At 38.1% G+C, this 22,250-nt stretch overlaps 1 protein-coding gene across 1 annotated transcript in view; it reads right to left on the bottom strand.

Annotated features, from left to right (window-relative positions):
- BCL2 (BCL2 apoptosis regulator) overlaps positions 1-22,250 on the bottom strand; it is a 239,341-nt gene that overhangs the window by 203,762 nt on the left and 13,329 nt on the right. The gene's annotated exons all lie outside the window — the stretch shown is intronic.

Here is a 22,250-nt window from a genome sequence, read left to right as displayed (position 1 = left end):
TTGGCCCAGGGCCATTCATAGCCATAAAGAAGTAGAAAGCTAGCAAACCCCAAAAAGCAACCAACCCAGCTCTCAGGCTGCTCTGACTGTCTCTCTGACCTCTTAAGTTCTGAACACTGCCTGGACTTACCTGACTGGCCTGGACTCCCTAAACTGAATTCTTGCTTTTCTGGGTTATTCCCAATCCTTCTAGCTCCAAAAGTTTCTCTGATACCCAACCTCCTGTCTATCTAATCTGTGTTTTCTTCCAACACCCTTCCTGCTTAGCTGAGCTCCTGTCCTATCATTCCCTTTCTGCCAAGACTCCTTTCTTGCTACTGATCAAATGTCAGGACAACAGATAACATCCTGACAGCAGAAAACATTCAGTTTGTGTTACTTCACTCAATCAATCCACAAGTATTTTATTGATCCAGGCAGCAGAGATACAAAGACAAAAATGAAACATTGTCTGCCCTTGATCTTACATTCCAATAGAGGGGGAATAAGATGCCCATGTGTAAGCAAAACCAAAATGAATACAAGGTAAATAGAGGGCAAGGAGATGGAAGCACAAGCAAGGCAGGGATCAGGAAAAGCCTGAGGGACGAGGGGCCACTGGGAAGTAAGGGATTCCAAAAGATTAAGGTAAAGAAGGAGTGCTTATCAGGATGTGGGGGGTGGGGAGGGGCAGCCAGTGCCAAAGTAAAATGTCAGGAGATGGAATATTATGTATAAGGAAAAACAAATATGCCAGTTTAATGAGACCACACAATCCAAATTACTACAAAGGTAGTATGGTAGCCTGGAGTCAGATTGTACAGGGTGCTGGCATTTTCATTTTAACCTAGAGGCAAGAGGGCACCACTAGAACATTTTGAGCACAGGAGTGATGTGGTCAGTTCTGTGCTTTAGGGATATCACCTTGGCAACTACATGGAGGGTAGATCGAACATGTAATAGACCTGAGGCAGGACGACTAGTTAGAAGGCCATCGAAACAGTTCAAGTATGTGGCGATGAGGGCTTGAACTACGTGAGTGGAGAGAGGGTCCATATGTGACAGATACTGTGGAGGTTGAATTGACGAGACTTGGCAACTGATTAGTGATGGTATGAGAGGGAATAAAGAGTTGGGGATGATCCCAGGGTTGTGAACCTAGATAACTAGAGGATGGTGGTATCACCATGATCAGAAGTAGAGAAATTAGAAAGAGAAGTGGAATTAGGGTGAAAGATACTGAGTTCTGTTTTAGATATTTTGAGTTTGAGCAGCCTAGAGGACATCCAATTCAAAATATCCATCAGTATTTGATAATGTGAGACTGGAGTTTATGAAAGAGATTGTGTGTGTGTGTGTGTGTGTGTGTCTAGGGGGTGGGGTGTGTTTACAATCCTTTTGAGGGAGAGAGATAACTGAGAGTCATCTGCATAGAGATGATAATTGAACTCACAAGAACTGATGAGATCCCCAAAAGAAAGATTATAGAGAAAGAAGAGGACTGAAATAGAACCTTGGGATATACCCACAGTTAGGGGTCGGGACATGGATAATGATACAGCAAAGGAGATAAAGAAGAAGTAGCCAGACAAATAGGAGGAGAGTCATGAGAAAACAGTTTTATGAAATCACAGAAAGGAAAGAATATCCAAGTGGAGAGGATGCTCAACAGTGTCAAATGTTTCAGTGAGTGAGTCAAGGAGGAGGGATCAAGAAAGAACCCTGGGTTAGGTCCAGTTATGAGATTATTGAACTTTGAATTTCAGTTGAGTAATGAGGTTGGAAACTACACATACATGTTTTCTAGGAGTTTGGCTATGAGAGGAGGGAGAAATATAAGATAATAGCTTGAAGGTTTGGTAGTCATGTTAAGGATGAGGGGGACCTAGACCTACTTGTAGGAATCAGAGAAAGAGCCAGTATAGAGAAAGTAATAAAAATTAGGGGAAATAAATTACTTTGGATACAATCTCCCAGAGGGCATAGGAATGGTGGGATCAAGAACATAAGTAGAGGGAAAGCCTCATGAAGGAGAAAAGTTGTCATCCTTTTAGAGACTGGAGAAAAGGAAGACAGAATGAAGGATGATGTCAAAAGAATTGTTATGAAGAACAGGAAAATAGTGGGAACGCATGATGAATGGTCTTTATTTTTTTCTTTTTGAAGTAAGGTATGAGGGAAGTACGTCTGATGAGAGGGAGGAGGAAGAAAGTAAGAAGTAGGAAGGGGGTAGGGAAGGGAATAAGTATATATACATATATATATGCTTGTAAATTAAACTCTACACATATTAAAGTGTGGTAGGCTATAATCTGGACTTATCTTTATACTGAATAAGAAAGATTAATCAGCCCTTCAGACTAATATTGGACTTTATCTATTGTTGGCCATAATTGTATACATATATGTGTACTTAGCTTAAAAATTAAAATGGAAATATTCCATATTGTTTTGAATGCATTTATAAGTGTAGAATGATGCTAGATTATAATACCCTTGGTTGAGAAGAGATCTGTCAGACTTGATAAAAAAGAATGTTTTAAAAGCCTGGGGTTCCATGATATAATAACGATTAACACTCTGAACTTTGAATCCAGCAATTTAAAGGCCACTTTTTCCATCTTCTCAATGGCTATTTATTGTACCTAGTGACATTCACAGAGTAGTAAATATTTGTCAATTGAATGGATGACAGTATGTGTGACCATTAAAAAAAATCTGGGGCCAAAGAAAGAAGGATTTTTTAAAAAGTATTAAGATTTTTTAGTGAATTTTTCTGTTCCAGAAATAGTGTCTCTGGGCTGTCTACAAGTGAGAACTTTGAGTAGGGTTTATCTGTTTGAGGAGAAGTGAATCCATTTTAGGCATGTGGAATTCCTTTCTTGAGCTCTCTTTGAACATAATCACTATAGACATTATAAATACCTTACAAATTAACACTTCTGCTTTAGTTTTAAGATTACTGAGGACATAGAAGCATGCTTTCCTGGGTATACAGGAATAGAGACAGAGACTGGATCTGTAATTTCATTGGTGTGGAGAGCTTTTGGGTAAGGAAACCCCCTCTACAAGTGCAGTGGCTCTTTTTTTAAAGTAGTCTCCAAGAGCTGCCTAGAGCACTGAGAAGTTACATGCTTTGCCTAGGGTTTCCATCCAGTATATATCCGAGGCAGTACCCTTCCTGGACCTCTATGACTGCTACATCCTTTACATTCTGTTAATTTGTGTACAGATAGAGTAAAGAGCTCTTAAAAGTGTCTTCTCTGGCTCCCCTTCCCCTATTTTTCACCATCTATTTCTAGTAGACCATTGGAGAATATAGGGAGAGTAAACTCATTCTAGGTCAGCAAATCATGGCCTTTTCCTCCTAACCTGAAATGTAAATCAGTGTCCTAACAACTGTGGATCAGTAAAGGAGCTCCTAGCTGTAATCTGGCTGCTGTATCATTTGTTATGACAAGGGTTTATTTTATGTGACTCTGACCTGTAACAGGAAAACACAGCTTCAGTTCAGACTCTAATGATCCATGACAGCATACACACTTGAACGCCATGGTTCTTGGATACCAGAACAGATGCTGCTTGGGAAATGGAACTGACAACCATCTATTCCCCAGCAAAACATGCACACATGCATGTACACACACTCCTATTCCTAAAGTGATACTATATACATATATATGTATGTATGTATATATTAATAATAATAACAACAACCAAGACACAGAGTAAAAGAAAAGGATGGGGATGGGACACATACTCACACAAAAGTGAAATGGTGCCTAAACACAACTATGGATTATCCTCCCCTTAGGTGTGAGAGATGACAGTCTAAGTGCAGTTTGAGCCTTTCTAAAAAAAAGAAAGGAAGAAAGAAAGAGAGAGAGAAAGAAAGGAAGGAAGGAAGAAAGAAAGAAAAAGAAAGAAAGAAAGAAAGAAAGAAAGAAAGAAAGAAGGAAGGAAGGAAGGAAGGAAGGAAGGAAGGAAGGAAGGAAGGAAGGAAGGAAGGAAGGAAGGAAGGAAGGAAAGGAAGGAAAGAAAGAAAGGAAGAAAGAAAGAAGAAAAGAAAGAAGGAAGGAAAGAAAGAAAGAATGGAAAAAAGGAAGGAATAAAGTTAATTCAATGACAAAGCCAAATGCGAAGGGGGTGGGGAGATGGACCCATAGAGAAGCTATCTTTAGGTCCTTCATAGTCCATTCTTTTCTCTGCCACAGCTCTTCCTAGATCATAAGTTGATCTTCCCTAAAGAACTATATTCTAAATCCTATTATAATAAGAATGTACTTTGGTGCAGCCCTCTGTAGTGTAAAGGAAGTAGTACTGAGACTATCATTACTGCTGCTTAGCATATCTTTGGATTGTTTCTCCACAAAAGTATGATTGATGATTCATTGGCTGATCAGTATGACTAGTGATTCATCTCCATGTGGAGAGGATGTTGATCTCAAAGATTATGCTAAGGAATGCAAACTCTAGCAGGACCTACCAAGCTGGAAAAACTTGGAGTACTGGCCTAATGATGGGTGCGAAATGTGGAGGTTAATTATCAGAATGTTAGCCACTAGGCAATGGTTGGTGGGGGGGGCGCACAATAACTCATGAAGATAGTCTAGTATGGTGTAGACAGGCTGTGACTTCCACCAATAATGGACATACTCGTAGCAATTAAATTCTATATCTTGAAGAAGCAAAGTGTGCATATAAATAATAATAATAGCTCGCATTTATATGATGTTTTACGTGCTTTACAAAGATTATCTCATTTTGTCCTCACAACAACTTTGGGAGTTAGGTGCTACCATTATTCCCATTTTACAAATGAGGAAATTGAGATTAAGTGACTTGCCCAGGGTCATTCAAATAATCAATCAATCAACATTTATTAAGTACCCACTGTGCCAGGCACTATGCTAAGTGCTGGGTATACAAAAAGAGGTAAAAGACAGCCCCTGCCTTTAAGGAGCTTACAATCTAATGGAGAAGACAATATACAAATAAATATATACAAAGCAATATACAGATAAGTAGGAAATAGTTAAGAGAGGGAAAGTACTGGAATTAAGAGGGGAAGGCTTCCTGTAGAAGGTGAGATTTTAGTTGGGACTTAAAGGAAGCCAGGAAGGTCAATAGTCGGAGCAGAGAAGAAAGAGTGTTCCAGGCATGGGGCACAGATGGAGAAAATGTCTGGGAGCTGAGACACGGACTGCCTGGTTCACAAAACAGAGGCCAATGTCACTGGATCAAAGAGTACATAAGTATCTGAGGCCACATTTGAACTCAGGTCATCCATGGTCACAAAACTAATATATATGTCAGAGGCAAAACAAAATTAAGACCTTGGCAAATTTGGAGCTCTCTCAGGACATAGTGTGATGCTCTTACACAGCAAGTGATCTACAAAGGTTTCTTGAACTGAATTGCCACTGAGCTTGACATATCTGTAGCTAAGCACTAAATTAAATTTCTAATTTACTTTTATTTATTCAAATAACAAAACTATTCCTATAGATCACAAATATACGATATAAAGGTATAACTGTGTGCATACATGTGTGTATAAACATATACACACAGGCACACAAACATGCCCCTACATATATGTATGACAGACAATATGATACAGTGACCTTGAACTCAAGATGACCTGGGTTTAAGTCTCACCTGGCTCATACTGGCTATATGACCTTGGGCAAATAACTTAACCTCTCAGTGCTCTAAGCAACTCTCTACGACTATTTGTTGCAGAGATGTTGACCTGCATTGATAGAAAGAGTTTTCTCATCTGGGAGTTCCCTATACAAGTGAAATCACAAGCCAACTCCTATCATTCTACACACAGAGATACGAGAGGCAATATAGCATGGAGAACTGAGAGTCAGCCTTAAACCTGGATTCAAGTTCTGCCTTTACATACGGGGTGTGTGACTCTAGGCAAGACACTGAACTCTTCCATGACTCAGGGAACTCCCCCAGACTATCACTTGTAGGAGAGTCCCCAATCTAAATGGGCAGAACTCAACCAGAGTTTTCGACATCCATGAAATCAGAGTTCTGCTAAAAAATAAATCAATACGGGAATATATGCACAAAGTAGGTCCCAGAAAAGAAGATGGTTCCATCACATTTGGGAAAGTTCATGATGATCCCAACATCTTGCTGCTACAAAAGCCAGTCTCTTCTCTACCAATATTGTCTTCATCATGCTCCATGGGTGCAAATCATGGAATGCCACGATTTCAGAAGAATTGAAATTGCAAGGAATCCAAAGGGCAATAAAAGGACAGGTGAAAGAAAGATGGCATTATATCATGTCCCCAGCGTTTACTGACATAAGAGAACTAACAAAAACATATTATCAAGGAGGACACATATGTTTGGAAAAGGAAGTAGGGCAGTTATGTAGCAAAAATAAAAAACAACATATGGACAGCCAGAGTGAAAATGTTAACAAATTAAAATAATTTGGATTTAGGGGTAGTTTTTTTTAACAGCTGGCACTTCAATATATTTTTAAAAACTGAAAGGACTTGGATGAGTCCTCCACTGATGATGATGATGATAGTGATAGTAATGATAATAATCATGAAAATTAACAAGAAAACAATAGAAACTCTGCAACACATATCACTGAAGGTGACAAGATTTGGCACCTGCAGAATACCTTAAAAAAATATGAACAAAGGGCCCTAATTATACACCAGACACCTGCTATTTTTCACAAATAGTCAACAAATCCCTGAACTACAAATACAAACCTCAGAGGCAGCTAGGTGGTGCAATGTTTAGAGCACTGGGTCTGGAGTGAAGAAGAACTGAGCTCAAATTCAGTCTCAGTCACTTATTAGCTGTGTAAATCTGAGCAAGTCATATAACCTTTGCCTGCTTCATTTTTCTCAATCGTAAAATGAGGATAATAGCCTTACATCATTGGGTTGTTAAATAAGACCATATTTACAAAGCACTCAGTACATAGTAAGTGCCATATAAGTGCTTATCTGACTCTATTCCCTTCTCACCCTTCCCAATATGCTTGGGAATTCAATAAATAAACTCCATTGGAGTTAGAGTTCAAATCTGGCCTCAGACATTTACTATCTGTTGACCCTGGGCAAGTCACTTTACCCTGCCTCAGTTTCCTCATCTGTAAAATGAGCTGGAGAAGGAAATGGCAAACCACTTCAGAATCTTTGCCAAGAAAACCCCAAATGGGGCCACGAAGAGTCAGACATGACTGAAATGACTCAATCCTCACAAAAATCTTATAAGGAAAGTAATCTCTCTCTTTATATATATTAGGAAATCGAGGCTCAGACAGGTTAAATGACTTGCCCAGGTTCACACAGCTAGAAAACACATGAGGCAAGATATGAAGGCATCTTCTTGACTCTAAATACAAGAGGGGAAGGGAATAAGCATTTATATAGTGCCTACTATGTACCAGGCACTGTGCTAAGTACTTTGCCAATACTATGTCATTTGATCCTCACAGCAACCCTGCAATATACTTGCTGCTATTATTCCATTTTACACTTGAGGAAACTGAGGTAAACAGAGCTTAAGTGACTTAAGTTCCCAAGTCCCTGGGCCCAAAAGCCCTGAAAATAACAGCACCCCCTAGATCACTGGCTCTACAGCTTGGGCTCAGCAGCCATTGTTGAGTGGAACAAACTCCATGAAGAAGGGACCTGCTATGTTTGCCATCACAAATGCCAATGATGTAAAGATAGATCTTCTGGAATGGCAGTGCCTCTGGGATCACTAGTCCTGCTTTCAGCCCAGTCCCCGGACATATCAAGGAGAACAAATCCTTTGGAAAAGAGCCAACCATCTCCATCAACTAGAAGACCTCCTCCCTGAGGGCTTTTCTTCATCATTAGTGATGATGCTCCCTCAATGAACCACCATTTTAGCAATGTTCAGTTCCTCTTTTTCCTCATCTTTCTCCTCTATACTTTCCCTTTCCCAACTCCCCCATTAGAATGTAAGTTCCTTAAGGGTAGGGATAGTCCTAATTGGTTACATTTTGAATCCTCAGTGCTTAGCATGGTACCCAGCACATAGTAAGCACTTAAATATTTTATCTATCTGTCTACTGCCAAGCAACTGCCACTCACAAGGTAGGCAAGCCATTCTGAGGGAGAGACAGGAGGTGATCTGTGCCAGGCCAGTCAAACCAACACCATTCTCTCCCCTTAGAGCAAAGTTGAGGCAACCCAGATCCCTGAACCCAAAAGCCCCGGCAAGAGCCGAATGCCTGAGATCACTAACCTGCCTTCCAGCCTGGCTGGCCCAGCTATAATCCTGAGAATCCACCCTTGCTGAGATGTGACCTGACTGCTGGTTCTACAACTGCCCTTTCCGAAGAAACCACAGCTACTGAAAACAAGAAAAGAAAGTTCTCACCATCAAAGTCCCTGGTGCTGTCAAATGGTTCAATGTCGGGAAGCAGTATGGTTTAATCCATGGAAATGACATTTTAAAAGACGAATTACCATCCCCTGTGCTGCTGTGCCCTAAGGACCATGGGGCATCTGACTTTCAGTTTGAAACTATCTCTATGTGTTGTGTCCCTTTATAAGAAAGTGACTTCCTCAAAAGCAGGGAGTCTTGCTTTTCTGTTTGCTCTCCAGTGTTTAACTTGGTGCTTTTCCACCTGGTAGGTGCTTAATAAATGCTTTTTCGGTCATTCAACAATAGCTCATTCTGATATAGCATCTGACAGTCTGCAAAGTCCTTTCGTCACAACAGCCTTTGAGTTGGGGAGCCCAAGTATAACAAGAACTGTTATGTGACACTCCCCATCCCCCACATTTAAGTGGATTATGTGGGGTAGCAGGAAGGAAGGAATGGCACAGAACAGCCTGAGCCAACAGAATTCAGGCGTCCTAAGTAATATAAGGCTCTCATTTCACTAGAGAACCTCTCCTTAAAAAAGACAAGCACAGTGAATTGAAGTAATGTTTTTAGTCATTTATTTCATTTTTTAAAAAAAGGCTGGTGTTTACATTAAGACCCATTCACACCTACATGTATTAGTTCAAATCCTTTACAAAATGTTGGATTGCCAATTGTGGAAAAACCTAAGAAAAACAAATTATAAACCCATGTAAGATGGGAAACAACACATACACTTCCAAAAATGGTTTTAGTTTCTTTAAAGATCCATGATTTAATAATATTTGAAAAATGCTTCTGGAAGGTTTCTAGGTATTTCTCAAATTTGAATACTGTGTGATTTAGGATAAGAACAACAGCAAGCACAGCAAGAAGATATCATTGAGCCTCGGGTACAATTTGTACCAACCCAAATGAAACCAGCTATTCTATGATATATTTGAATGGTTTCAAAGAAATACAATAGCACCTCGATTTATTCAGCATCACTGGGGAAGAAACCATTGCATACAAGTGAATTTTCCAGATAACTGAGGCTTCTCCCTTTGCATACCTCAACTCTTTATTTTAATCACTTTTTATGAAAATCCTTCAAAATGTATTACACACTTCTCAGTCTCTTAAGAAGAAAGTTTGTGATTTTATTGTTTTGTTGGGAGTGGGAGGTTGGGGGCAGGGTTGGAGAACCAAACTTGGCATAACATTAAGTATATGGAACTCCAAATCAAGATGCTCCTGGTCAAGAAAATCCCTGTACTAATGCAGGCAGATACCTGGTCTACAACTTACAGTCTTAGAGACATCCCTGAGGGATAGAAATGGTAAGTGACTTGCCTAAGATCACACAGCCAGTATGTGTTAGAAAAAGGACTTGAACACAGGTCTGAAACCAAGACTGGATCCCTATATACTACAAGACGCTAGCTCTATATTTGTACCATACACAGTATATGCAACATCCCATGATTCAACTTTTGCTTGATGACTCAAGATTATCATTGAGAACATCAATTATTATTGCATTTTTTATTGAACTGTGATTTTTTTATTATTATTTTATGAGGTGTCCTTAAGGGTCACTGGGATGTGCTGAATGTTTGCACTATAATTCATTTTAACAAAATAAATATTATGCACATCCTATACGCAAAAGCACTGTGCTAAATTCTAGGGATGCAAATATAAAAATGAATCAGCTCTTGTCCTCAAGGAGTTTATATTCTAGTGGAAAATATAGAAGTAAACAGATAACCATAGTATAAGGAAAATTTTGTGAGGGGAGGGGGAAGATATCAGGAAAGGCTTCACAGAGGAGGTGGTATCTGAACTAAGACTTAGACTGCTATGCTTTTAATTTGCCTATTTTAATGGTATTTCTATAAAGCACCATTTCTTAGATTTTTTTAGTATACTGATGTCTAGCAGGACTCTTCCTTCAAACATCCCTTCTTCATATTTGCCACTTCTAATCTTCTGTGGGCTAAGAAATCATAGGCAGAAATTTGTTAGAAATTACAATAAAATTAGAGTAAATAAAATCTGAGTAAGAACCTGAGGAATTCACTTTACAATCCATGAGTGAAGTGTTTAACTTTGTAGCATTGACTTTATTTTATGTGAAATCTATTTTATTTGCTCAGAAGCTCTTTTTTGCTTAAGATAATTAAAGTTACAAGATAAGTTAGCTCTTGGTGTATTGCTGAACACTAATCTAAAGCCTTCCATTCAAGAGTTCTACAAATGATTTACAAACACAGTGTTCATCTGTAATGTGGTGAAAAAAGGGTGAATAAATTATTTTCCTTCATGTAGGCTGAAAATCTGTAGTTCTGATGATGGACTCAGAATCCATATCTACTTTCCTGGTACCATGCTCTATCCTTATAACTCATGCAACTGTTAAGAAAACAGATCTATGTAGCCAAGGATAGAAGGAATGCAGAAAATTGGGGGAAAAAAACTTTCATAGACGATCTTTCGGATAGGATGGTATTGGGTTGGAATATTTCTGTGGTGTAGGAAATGATGGGCTGGCTGATATAGAAAAACATGGAGAGACTTGGACCTATGAAAGAAGATGCTGTCCACCTTCAGAGACACAGATGATAGGAGGAAATAAGCATAGTATGGTCTTATATATGTGTATGAGTGTATACGTGTATATATGTGTATGTTTAGAGATATCTATGTATATGTATACATATCCATGCTTAATTGTAGCCTTCTTTAGGTTGGAGGGGGCAAGGAGGGGAAAAATAAAGAAAATAGATCTACATTATTTTAACTGGTCAGCATTTTCAGTAAGTCACAAATAACAGAAAAGACTCCCTAACACATTACACTAGAATGTTACAGGATATAAATTAAAGCTTACAATTCACGTTCTACCAAGGTTTACTTTGTTTTGCTTTGTTTTTTAACACTAGTCTATACAAGAAAAAGGAAATACCTGGTGCTTAGTTCCATGCACCTAATACAGAGCCCAGGGTTTGGGGAGTTCAGAAGTTGAACTATTTCTCACTTAATGAAAGGTTACTATTGTCCCACTGCCCTGAATAATAATTTCCCTTCCTTTTTTTTTGCTTCCTTCTAAAATGCCATGAAGTTTTAGCTTAAAAAAAATCATACCAGCTTGTGCCTTAGAGACTCAACACTTTTTTCCCTTTGCAGGTGCTTTATTAAACAAACCCCAAAGGACTCTCCCCCCAAAACCCCCCCCAACCTTCTGTTGCTTTTTATTCTCCTTCAAACTTCAATTTTTAGTAAAAGTTTCAAGCTGATTTATAGTTAACACAAATTAACTCAAACAGGGAACAAAACAGAATGGAGAAGGAGGATGATTACTTCATATTATGTTCAGAATTTAGTATTCAGCCTTCTTTTTAAGAACATAGTTTCCTGGCACATGGTAAAACTCACTTAGACCTGCATATCAACACAGCAGGCATCCTGTTCAAATGTTATTGTGGAAATAACGTGCTGTTCTATGCCAAATGCATCCAAATTAAACCAAGAGGGATGGAAACAACTCTCTCCCTTGATACAGAGTGGATATTGTAGGTGGGCTTGTTTACAAGAATTATGAAATTTATAGCTAAATATAAAAACAGATCCAGTATCATATCGTAAAACTGAATGACAGGCCATTCCACCTATGGACTCCGGAAAGAACACAAAGATCCAGTCTAAAATAAGACCAGGGAAAATGGGGAAAGGAGCAAAAGAGGTACAGCTGAAGACTTCTCCTCATTTTTACTACAGAATTTCAAAGGCGAAACACAGCCAATATTAAACGCACAATATTTGGACAGTAATCTTTTCTGAATTACAAATGCCCTGGGCAATTTTTTTCTTCCATAGAAATGCAATGGTGAATTTTACTAAGTGGCTTAAATATTTCTAATTGTATGGGAGCTTCAAATTCAGCTTTTTTTTCTTCTTGTAGATATAAGTACAATCTGGATAGAACAAATGCACTGACCCCATCAGCTTACCCTGATACTACCACAAAGAGCAAGAAGCAAGTTTTGGGAATGACTTTCTATGCCCAGGCCAGCAGGAGTTTAAATGAGGATTCACTGGGGCAGTTTGTTGCATCTGGACATGAACTTGGTGGGACCAATGCTACATAGGAACCAAACTAAGTTAAGCTATCCTTTCCTGCCAAAAAAGATCAAGATGGCATAAGAGAGATCATGTTCCTGAGGTACTGGGAGAAAATGCTTGTATATTTGTCTTTACTATAACTCTAAAGTAAATATCTCTTTATAAAAGTTAATTCATATTAAGTTGTTAAACTGGGGAACAAGTCATAGGTCTAAGAGTTGGAGGGAGGTGAATAGTGCAACTGGTGGGGCCAATGGCAATAGAGAAAAAGATATTCCACAAATAGAACCCCAAGGGACAGATATACCAGCCTGGCTCTGGAATAGTGAGCCAGAGTGTACACGCTATATAATCAATCTAGAAGTAAATAAGCATTTTCAGAGATCTTAGTTACATAAAATCTTAAGGTCAAAGATGAAAAAGGCAGCATACAACAATCAAAAAAAAATCAAGGATTTTTTTTAAAAAATTACGGTAATCTTCAGTGTTCTGAGAAAGATTCATTTTAGAAGCTTACTCAAGTAAAAACAAGAAACCCAAAAATGACTTTGCTTCCTAAACAAACATAGAAGAGACAGAAGATGCTTATGCATTAAATCAATTTTTCCTTTACTAGTTTGTGCTTATAGTTTTAAAATTCTCTAGTAAATTATCTTTTTGATGTTTCCCCCTTTTGATTGCAGAAAATGCCAATTAATGCTTTACTTGACTAAATAAAAGCCACATCAACTACTGACCTTTGATGAAACAAACTATCACTATTTTAATACATGAGATCCAGGAACTAGAAAAGAATAAGGGGACAGACAGGGAGAAGGAGAACAGTCCGAATAATTTAGCAAAGAAAATTAAAATCTCACTTTTAATTCTATATTCTGCATGGAGTCTGATGCAATAAATAACTGCAGACAGCTCCCAAATCTATACATTCAGCCCCAACTATCATCCGGACATCACCTGGAGGTATCATAGGTATATCAAATTCTACTCAGGTCTAAAATAGAACTCATTATATTTCCCCTAATCCTCTTCCCTCCTCCAGATTTCCCTGTTTCTATTGAGAATACCACCATTCTTCCAGGTGTATAGTTTTGCAAACTTGGAATCGTTTCTGAGTCTTCTCCTTCATCCTTTATATCTAATCAGTTGCTGAGTCTTGTGGAACCTCCCCCACATCTCTCCCATTGGCCTCCTTTTCTCCATTCACAAAGCCAAAGTTCTTCCCTTTTGTTACCTCTCACCTTAATTGCTGCTTTAGTTCCCTAATTGTCTTTTCCTGCCTCTGAGCTCTCCCTTTTCCATTCCATCCTCCACACAGTTGCAGAGTTGATATTCCTAAAACATCGTTCTGACCATCTCATTTCCCTCAAAAAATCTTTAGTGGCTTCCTATTGCCTTAGGGTAAAAGAAAAAATATTCAGACTGCCATTTTAAAACACTGTATAATATGACCTGCTTTTCCAGTTTTATTTCATATGCCTCCTTTTTGTGCATTACAGTCAAACTGGCCATGGCTCTTCCTGACTGAATATTGCATTCCACAGGTAGGTCCCCATGTCTGGAATTCATTCTGCCCACCTCTTAGGATCTCTAGTTTCCTTCCAACCACATAGGTCAAGAGGTATCTCTCATAAACGAGATCTTTCCTATCTCCCTACACATTCCACTTTCCACTCTACCCCATTGCTGGCGTTCACCCTTGAAATTACTTTATATATACTTTGTATTTTCTTATGAGTACATGTCCCATCCCCAACCCGCAAAAGAATATAAGTTCCTTCAGGGCAAGGCTTGCTCAGTTTTGTCTTTCCCTTCCCTAGCACCTAGCCCAGTGCCTTACACACAGCAAGTGCTATTAAACTGAACTGAACTGAATCAAAGCAATTTTAAAATGTTACATGTTGATAATGTCAGAATGCTAAAGCAAGTCAGAATATGATGGTGGGTTTTTTTTCCAGCTATGAGAAAAGATCAAAATTAAACATCCATTTGTGCAAATTTCCATATGACTCTAAGAGCCACACAGGCAATGATAGTTAGGCACCCTAAAGGTTTTACCAACAAACTTGCATTTGTTCAGTTGTACTCAAAATTACTGATGGTGGCTCAGAATCATCGTTTTCTTGTACAAACAACAACATATGTATGAGAAAACATTAAGGGCCCCGAGGCGGCGCATTTCTTTAAAAACAGTTAAAATTAAAAATAAAGTACAAAATGAAGAGTTATTTTAAATATCACAAACTAACAAAAATGGCCCATTTTTCTAAGCCCCCTCTATTCCCTTTCTCATGGGGCTTATGTTTTCAAAGCCCTTTTAGAGGTTTTAGACACATCATTCCCATTTTCTTTAATAAGAATCATATGGTCAAGCCCCAAACAACACTTTGCAAACACACCCTCAAGAGATCTGTGAGTGTGTGCATGTGTAAAACACCAAGCAGTTAAATTCTTTCATGCTGCAAACATGACAAAACATAAAAGCTGATTTTGGGATGAAAAATAACATGAAAGGCAAGACTGGGCCCATTTTAATTATCTTGAAGAGATCAGTGACATGAAATATTAGAGGATGTTATTAATGTGTCCTACTTTTCAAAATTAAATATATTCCACATACATAAATACGGTTTTTGAAGTAACTTTTTATTCTGTTAAAGAACATTATCGTCATCCCTAAAATATGCCCAGGCAGGCAGTATAGTATAGGGGAAAGTATAGTGGGCTACAAATCAGAAATTAGTCAGCCTTTTGTGTGCCAGGTCCTTTGCTAACACTGTAGCCACTGTGGCACTTAGTTACTTTCATGATGGCACTTTAAATGAATGTGAAATAAGAAATACTTTAGACTTTTACCTTATCAGAACAGTAATCATAGACTTTTAAGGTTTGTTACCGAAAACCAAAAACCCAACAACTCCATCACAAAAAAGACAGTGAATCAGAAGTCTTCAGAACTTCTCAATATACCTCTGTCATGCCATGTCACGATACAGTGTCAGAAAGCAACAAATCATGGGAAAAGGAACAGATTCAAGTGGGCTACTCTATAAAGAACACCCTGCTTTGACTAGGTACAAGTTTGAAGTACCACCCAAGGGCCTCAACTATTCTTTCAAATTTTCCTTCCTCTCCCAGTTTTGAAAGTAATAAATCATCCAGCTTATTCAACCAGAACTTGACAGAAAGTGTTTCCAAATGTTAGTTGACATTCAATCATTTCATTAGTTAATTTTTAAATGAACCAAATGAAGAATACTCCAAACACTCACATTAACAAGACAAAGCCTGATGGTTACCTAACACTCTTTCATGACAACCTGTCATTTTCACACACACAAGCCAAGCATAAAAAGGAAAACGAATAACCCTTAACTATGGTCTCCAAGTATCGTTCATGGAAATGACAACTACTTTCTATGAAAACTTGTTCACTGCCTGTCATTTATTTCTGAGTGGTAAGCTGTTAGGAAATAGGGAAGCTCGTTTTCTCACGCACAGGGACAAGCTCGAGGATGCTGCTGTCACTGAGTGTGTTCACTAAAGATGAATCTGGCTTCAATAGAGGGGGCAGACACTAAGAAAGCAGGGCTACTTATCCTTAAGTTCTGAAGTTTCTGAATTCACTCACAGAGACAGCCACTCAATGACCACTGAAAAAGTGTGTTCATATGTGCACATTTTCACCCCACATGGAAAACTGTGAGATACACATCTCCCTTTTAAGAGAGCCTCTGGAGAAAGATAGTCAAGATTCACTACTGGCAGTGAAATCACATAATCATCCACTGACAGATGATAAGTGACAAGCAATCATAAGCTAGGCTTTTTTTTCCAGACAGATGAAGTTTCTCCAAATGAGATTTCCGCCATTTCTTCAAACAATATAATTTCAGGGATCTGTTCTTATCTAGCAGCTAAAGGTCAGTGGCAAATACCCATAAGCACAATGAATTTGGTCCATGATACTCTCATGGTTTTCATGATTGGTGATTCTCTGTGGCCAATAAAATTCCTCTTTAAAATTTCAGGCTGAATCTCTCATTTCTGGGACCTGACTGAGCAATGAGTGCCTACTGACTTCCAAAGTTCATGCTTGATTTAACTGCTCATCTTTGTGAGGCTAGTGGTAAGGGAGATTTTTGTCCCTGTGACTTTGAATTTGTGTTCGCTTTACCTGTGGGTCGCAAAAAGGATTCATTCAACAAAAACTTACTGAGAGAAGACTATGTACAAACTACTGCACAAGGCACTGAAGGAGATAGGAAATTCAGATAGGCTATCAGAGAGTTTACAGCCTATTAGGGAGCTAACATTCATGCATAAATAATGATAATATACTATATGCTATGATAAATGCACTAGACAGGAATAAAATAAAGAAATTCCCATAGAGAAAACTGTGGTCGACAAGGGGAATCAGGGAAAGTCCCATGGAAGATGTGGCATTTGAGCTCTACTTTAAAGGATGGGTAGGAAACAACTAGGTGGCATAGTGGACAGAGTGCTTGGCTTAGGGTCAGGAAGACTTGAGTTCAAATCTAGACTCAGACACTTCACATAACTTCTGTTTGTTTGGTCCACTAGAGAAGGAAATGGCAAGCCACTTCATTACCTTTGCCAAGAAAAATCCATGGACAGCATTGGCATGCTATGGTCCACAGGGTCACAGAGTCAGACAGGACTGAACAACAGTTATGCAGACAGGTTGCAGTGGATAGATTGCCAGCCCTGGAGTCAGGAAGACTCATCTTCCTGAATTCAAAACTGCCCTCAGACACTTACTAGCTGTGTCACCCTGGGCAAGTCACTTAACCTTGTTTGCCTCAATTTTCTCATCTGTAAAATGAGCTGGAGAAGGAAATGGCAAACCACTCCAGTGTCTTTACCAAGAAAACCCCAAATGGGGTCACAAAGATCAGACGCAACTGAGCAACAAGAAAAGAAATTCAGTAGGCAAATAAAAGGGAGGACACACTCCAGGTACGAACAAGGGCACTCAAGGGCATTTTCAGGGTTTTAAGAGTAATCCAGTTTGGATGGAGCACAGAGTTCATGGAAAAGAGTATTTATCAGACTGAAATAGCAGGGTGGGACCAGATTGTCCCAGGCCCTAAATGTGCAGCAAAGTAGCTTGAGCTTTATTCAATAGGCAAGAGAGCCACCGAAGATTTCTAAACAGTGACATGATGAGTTCAAAACCTAAAGAAGATTATTCTGGCAATATTCTGAGAGACATATTAGATAGGAAGAGCCTATTAGCAGGAAGATCATTTGGGATGAGTGGGGTGGTGTTGAGGCTCTATAATAAAGTAATGAGGGTGATGGCAGAAGGAATAGAGGGATGGAAGGGATAGATACTATAGAAATTGATAACTGATTGAATATATAAGAAAAGTACAGGGAAGTTAACTCTAAGGCTTCAAAACAAATAGTGAAATAAGAAAGTAAGATTAAGAAAAGAAGGAAAGATGGAAGAAAGGGAGGGATGTTAGGAAGGAAAGAAAAAAGAAAGAAAAAAGGAGAGAAGAATAAAAAAGGGAGAAAGAGAAAGAAAAAAGAGAAAAGGGGGAATATGGAAAGAATAAACATTTTTAAATAAATGAAATATAAGTCAAAAATGAATTTATATGAAACACAATAAATAAATAATGAAACATTTTATAACACAAAGAATAAAAGGAAAAGAAATCTAGAAGAGGAAACAAGCAAGTAATTGTTACTAATGTGTTTGATTTAATGTACACTCTTCTTAAGAACAAACCATACAAGTCTATGGTTTCATATATAATTCTCTTTTTCTACTCTTTGTATATTGAAATTTTAATGGTTTCTTTTATCACAAAAATAATATATTAAAAAAGAAAAAAAACTACTTACTAATTGGAGCAAAGTTAACCTGGCATACTATGCATTCCCTCAAACATTCAGAAAGCAGCTATTAAAGACTCACTATGTGCAAGGTATTATGCTAAACATTGGGAGGATACAAGATAAAATCCCTAGTGTCAAACATCAAAGAGTTAATAATCTGTATGGAGAGATAACACATGTATATAAGTAATAATGATACATAATAGAATGTTAAGTTCATAGAGTTTTAAACAACATGTTTAATTAAAGTTCAGAGGAGGGAAAGGCCACTTCCAACCTGAGGGAAGAGTTCTTGGAAGAGGTAGCAGTTAAGTGGGCCTTGAAAGATGGATAAAGTTTCAATACACAGAACTGGGCCACACAGAAGACAACATTCCAGATGTAGAGAACATTGTGATCCTAGGTTCAGGGGCAGGAAAGTACAGGATGAATACATTTAGCTTGGCTGAGACAAGCATAGTGGGCATGAGGCAAAATAGTACCAGATAAGGCTGAAAAGGTAGGTTGGAGATGATTGTGGAAGGTCTTGATTATTAAGGTAAGTAATTTTGCATAGCGAAATCTGGAATCCATTGAATATTGTTGAACAGTAGAAGGATATGATCAGGGCTGGGCATTAGAAAGAGGGGAGGGAGGAGGCCAGATAGCAGGTAATGAGAACTGAATTAGGATAGTGGCAATGAGAATGTTAAGATGGGGACAGAGACAAGAGATAATGAAGAGACCTGAAAGGATTTGATGACTTACTGTATGCAAGGGACAAGGGAAAAGTCATAGTTAAAAGACCTGCTGGGTGGCTTGCTGGATGGTGGTGCTACCAAAAGAAGTAAGATCATGAAGAAGAGAAAAGGTTAGAGGGAAGGGATGAGTAGTTTGCTTTCAGACACAATGAGCTTCAAGTACCCATAAGACAACTAAGAGAGAGTTAAGACAGCTAAGGAGAAACTAAGATTGCTTACATTGCACAATAACATTATCAACTGAGTTTGAAACCACAACGGACCCCAGGATCTCACTGATGTTGGCACTCCTTCCACCAATGTGAATCACAACCCATCCAAGCTTTCTCATCCTGTGCAAATATCATCAATGCTGTTCCGTACATTCTCCATAAAAGATCCATTCAAACAACTGGAGGTCTTTGCCTAGGGCTTTAAATAGTGAATGGAAACCAGTGCAACACTCAGGATAGCAATATATCATTCTGTTCTCCCGTGCTCTTGCTACATGACTCTCCCATTTCTTTGTCCCAATCATACAGTTACTGGATGGTATCTTTTATCCCACTTCTTATGCACAAGTCATCACTGCTAATATGTTGCAATTTACTGACGCCTACAATGAATCAATTTCCAATGCCTTTAAGTCACCTACAATTTTTATTTTTCAGAGATCATGTCATTCTATGATTCATAGCTACATATCATCTCTGGGAAAATACCGATAATGAAAAAGTAGGCTTTGGCATCATGAAGCAACTTGTGAGCATTGAAAGCACTGCACAATTTCCCAAATGCTATCCATCTCTCTCTCCTTCTCTGCCTCAATTTTGGATCTTTTTTTGATTCTGCGGTGTCTGTTCAAGATATACTGATGGACTAATTCAATGAGCTAACTAGAAAACCAGGCAACATATTCTTAATCTATGTGCTTTTTGCTCTATAGATTGATAGGCTAATCTCTTTTGAGAGTCCATGGATCTGATATCATTGAAGAGAACCTACCTATAATGTTCTTAAGTATTCATTCTGGGGGCTCTCCCCCCATAGAGTTAAAACTCTATGAAGGCTCGAGCTGTTTTTTAATTTTATCTTTGTGTCTCCAGTGCCTGGTATATGGTAAGCACTTAATGCTCATTGATTATTAATTGTGCAATCAGCACAATGCTATGTACAAAAAAGAACACCCAGAGAACTTCACCATCTATGGGGAATCCCTCTTTCATTTGGTATTGATTTTGACCTTTGTTCTAACTAGTTGATGATCTAACTACAGAGAGCGCTGATTCTGAAATTACTCCATATCGGTAACCAGTTGTTTCCTGTCTCATAACACAGTCAATTTCATTTTTTGTGATGTTTCTTGTTGTTTTCCACATCCGGTAACTTCCAATTCTTCTTGAAGAATTAATTCATGATATATAAAATGAAGCAAATGAGTAATCTATAGACAGGCCTTTGACTTCTTTGTGGAGCTGAATTAAATATAATTCCTTAATCACCATCAATGTAATCAATGAATCATGCTAGATTGCAAACTCTGTGAGAGCAGAGACAATGCCTGCAATTCAAATTAACTTTCTTTCCTGTATTTTCTACTGTGTCTTATATAGTATCTTTCATACAGCATGGCACTCAATAAATATTCATTGAACGAAAAAATGAATTAATCATTCAATTTGTATAAAAGGCAAAAACTCACAATATATGGAAAAGAAAATCTTATCCTTGAGAACTTTAAAGTCTTTGGGCTTGGTACATAAAGCAGAAACAAAACAGATGTATCTAGCATAGATTATTCAATTTAATTCAATAAACTTTGTGTTTAATAAATTATATATATTTTCATATTTTATATACATATATATATTTGGTAATCCTCAACAAGGGAAAAATATCCAACATTATCCTGAATGCTTAGTTCAATATTTAATGTAAATTAAAATATAAGATAATCTCCCTCTGGAGATGTGTACAATTTCATTTGCCAAGTCAAATACAAAAGATAAAATCTTAAAACCAACAGTGATCATGTTTCAAGTGGATGCTGCAGACTGTTTTAATTTCCACTGAAAAGTAGTGGACTTTTCATATTATTGATGGGTATTAGTCATTACTAAACACTAGTTGAAACTTTCACCTATACAATAAAGTTTATGGTAGGATTCTGCAAGTTGTTATGAGATTTAAGTCTCAAGTTGCTTTAGTCTAATTCAATTGAATTTAAAAGAAGCAAGGAATTTGTGGAGCAAATAAAGAACAAGGTTTTAAGCAAGAGTCACTTTGGTTAATGAAGAACCTGAAAGAGAGGACCCTCAGAGGAGACAAGGAAAAAATTCATCTTACCTCACCTGATAAAGTAAGCAGTCAGATCATGGAGTATTGGAATAGATAGAATCTTGAAGGTACAATGAATAATTTGGACACAATTCAAAGGAATCCACCAAAGGGATTTTAGGTGCTGTATTATACAAACAAAGCAACACTCTATACTTTTTTAACTTGGTGATAAAATCAACTCCTATTGGGTCCAACTCTCATTTCAAAGGATATGACTCTCAGATCTAGATATATTCTCCTGAACTCCAGAACCATATCAATAACTACTATTGGACATCTCTATCTCCATATTCTGTAGGCATCTCAAAGTCACCATATCCAAAACATAACTTGTTATCTTTTCCCTGAACCCTGCCCTCTTCCTAATGTCCCTGTTTCTGTTCAGAGCATCACCAGACTTCCAGTCACTCAAATTCACAACATAATGATTCAACTATCCTTTCTTTCACCCAAACAGTTGCTAAGTCATGTTAATTCTTCCTGCATAATATCTGTCATATCCATGCCCTTCTCTCTACACAGGTAGCCACCACCCTGATTCAGGTCCTCATCACCTCTTGCCTAAACTGTTGCAATGGCTTCCAAACTGGTAAGTCTTTCTCTTGTCTGACCTGTCCTCCCCAAAGCAGCCAAATTAATATTCCTAAATCAAAGGTCTGACCAGATGACTTTTCTGCTCAAGGAGATCCAGTGGTTCCCCATCATCTCAAAGAGCAAATATTATCTCTTCCGTTTAATTTTTAAAGTCCTTTACAATATGGCTCCAGCCAACCTCTCTAGATTTAGCACATTACATGTCTTCCTGTATGCTATGTTCTAGCCATACTCTCCCACTTG

This window comes from Trichosurus vulpecula, chromosome 1, assembly GCF_011100635.1.
Source record: "Trichosurus vulpecula isolate mTriVul1 chromosome 1, mTriVul1.pri, whole genome shotgun sequence".
NCBI classification, from domain to species: domain Eukaryota; kingdom Metazoa; phylum Chordata; class Mammalia; order Diprotodontia; family Phalangeridae; genus Trichosurus; species Trichosurus vulpecula.
The sequence above is the reverse complement of the archived record's forward strand: the minus strand, read 5'-3'. Positions and strand labels throughout refer to the sequence as shown.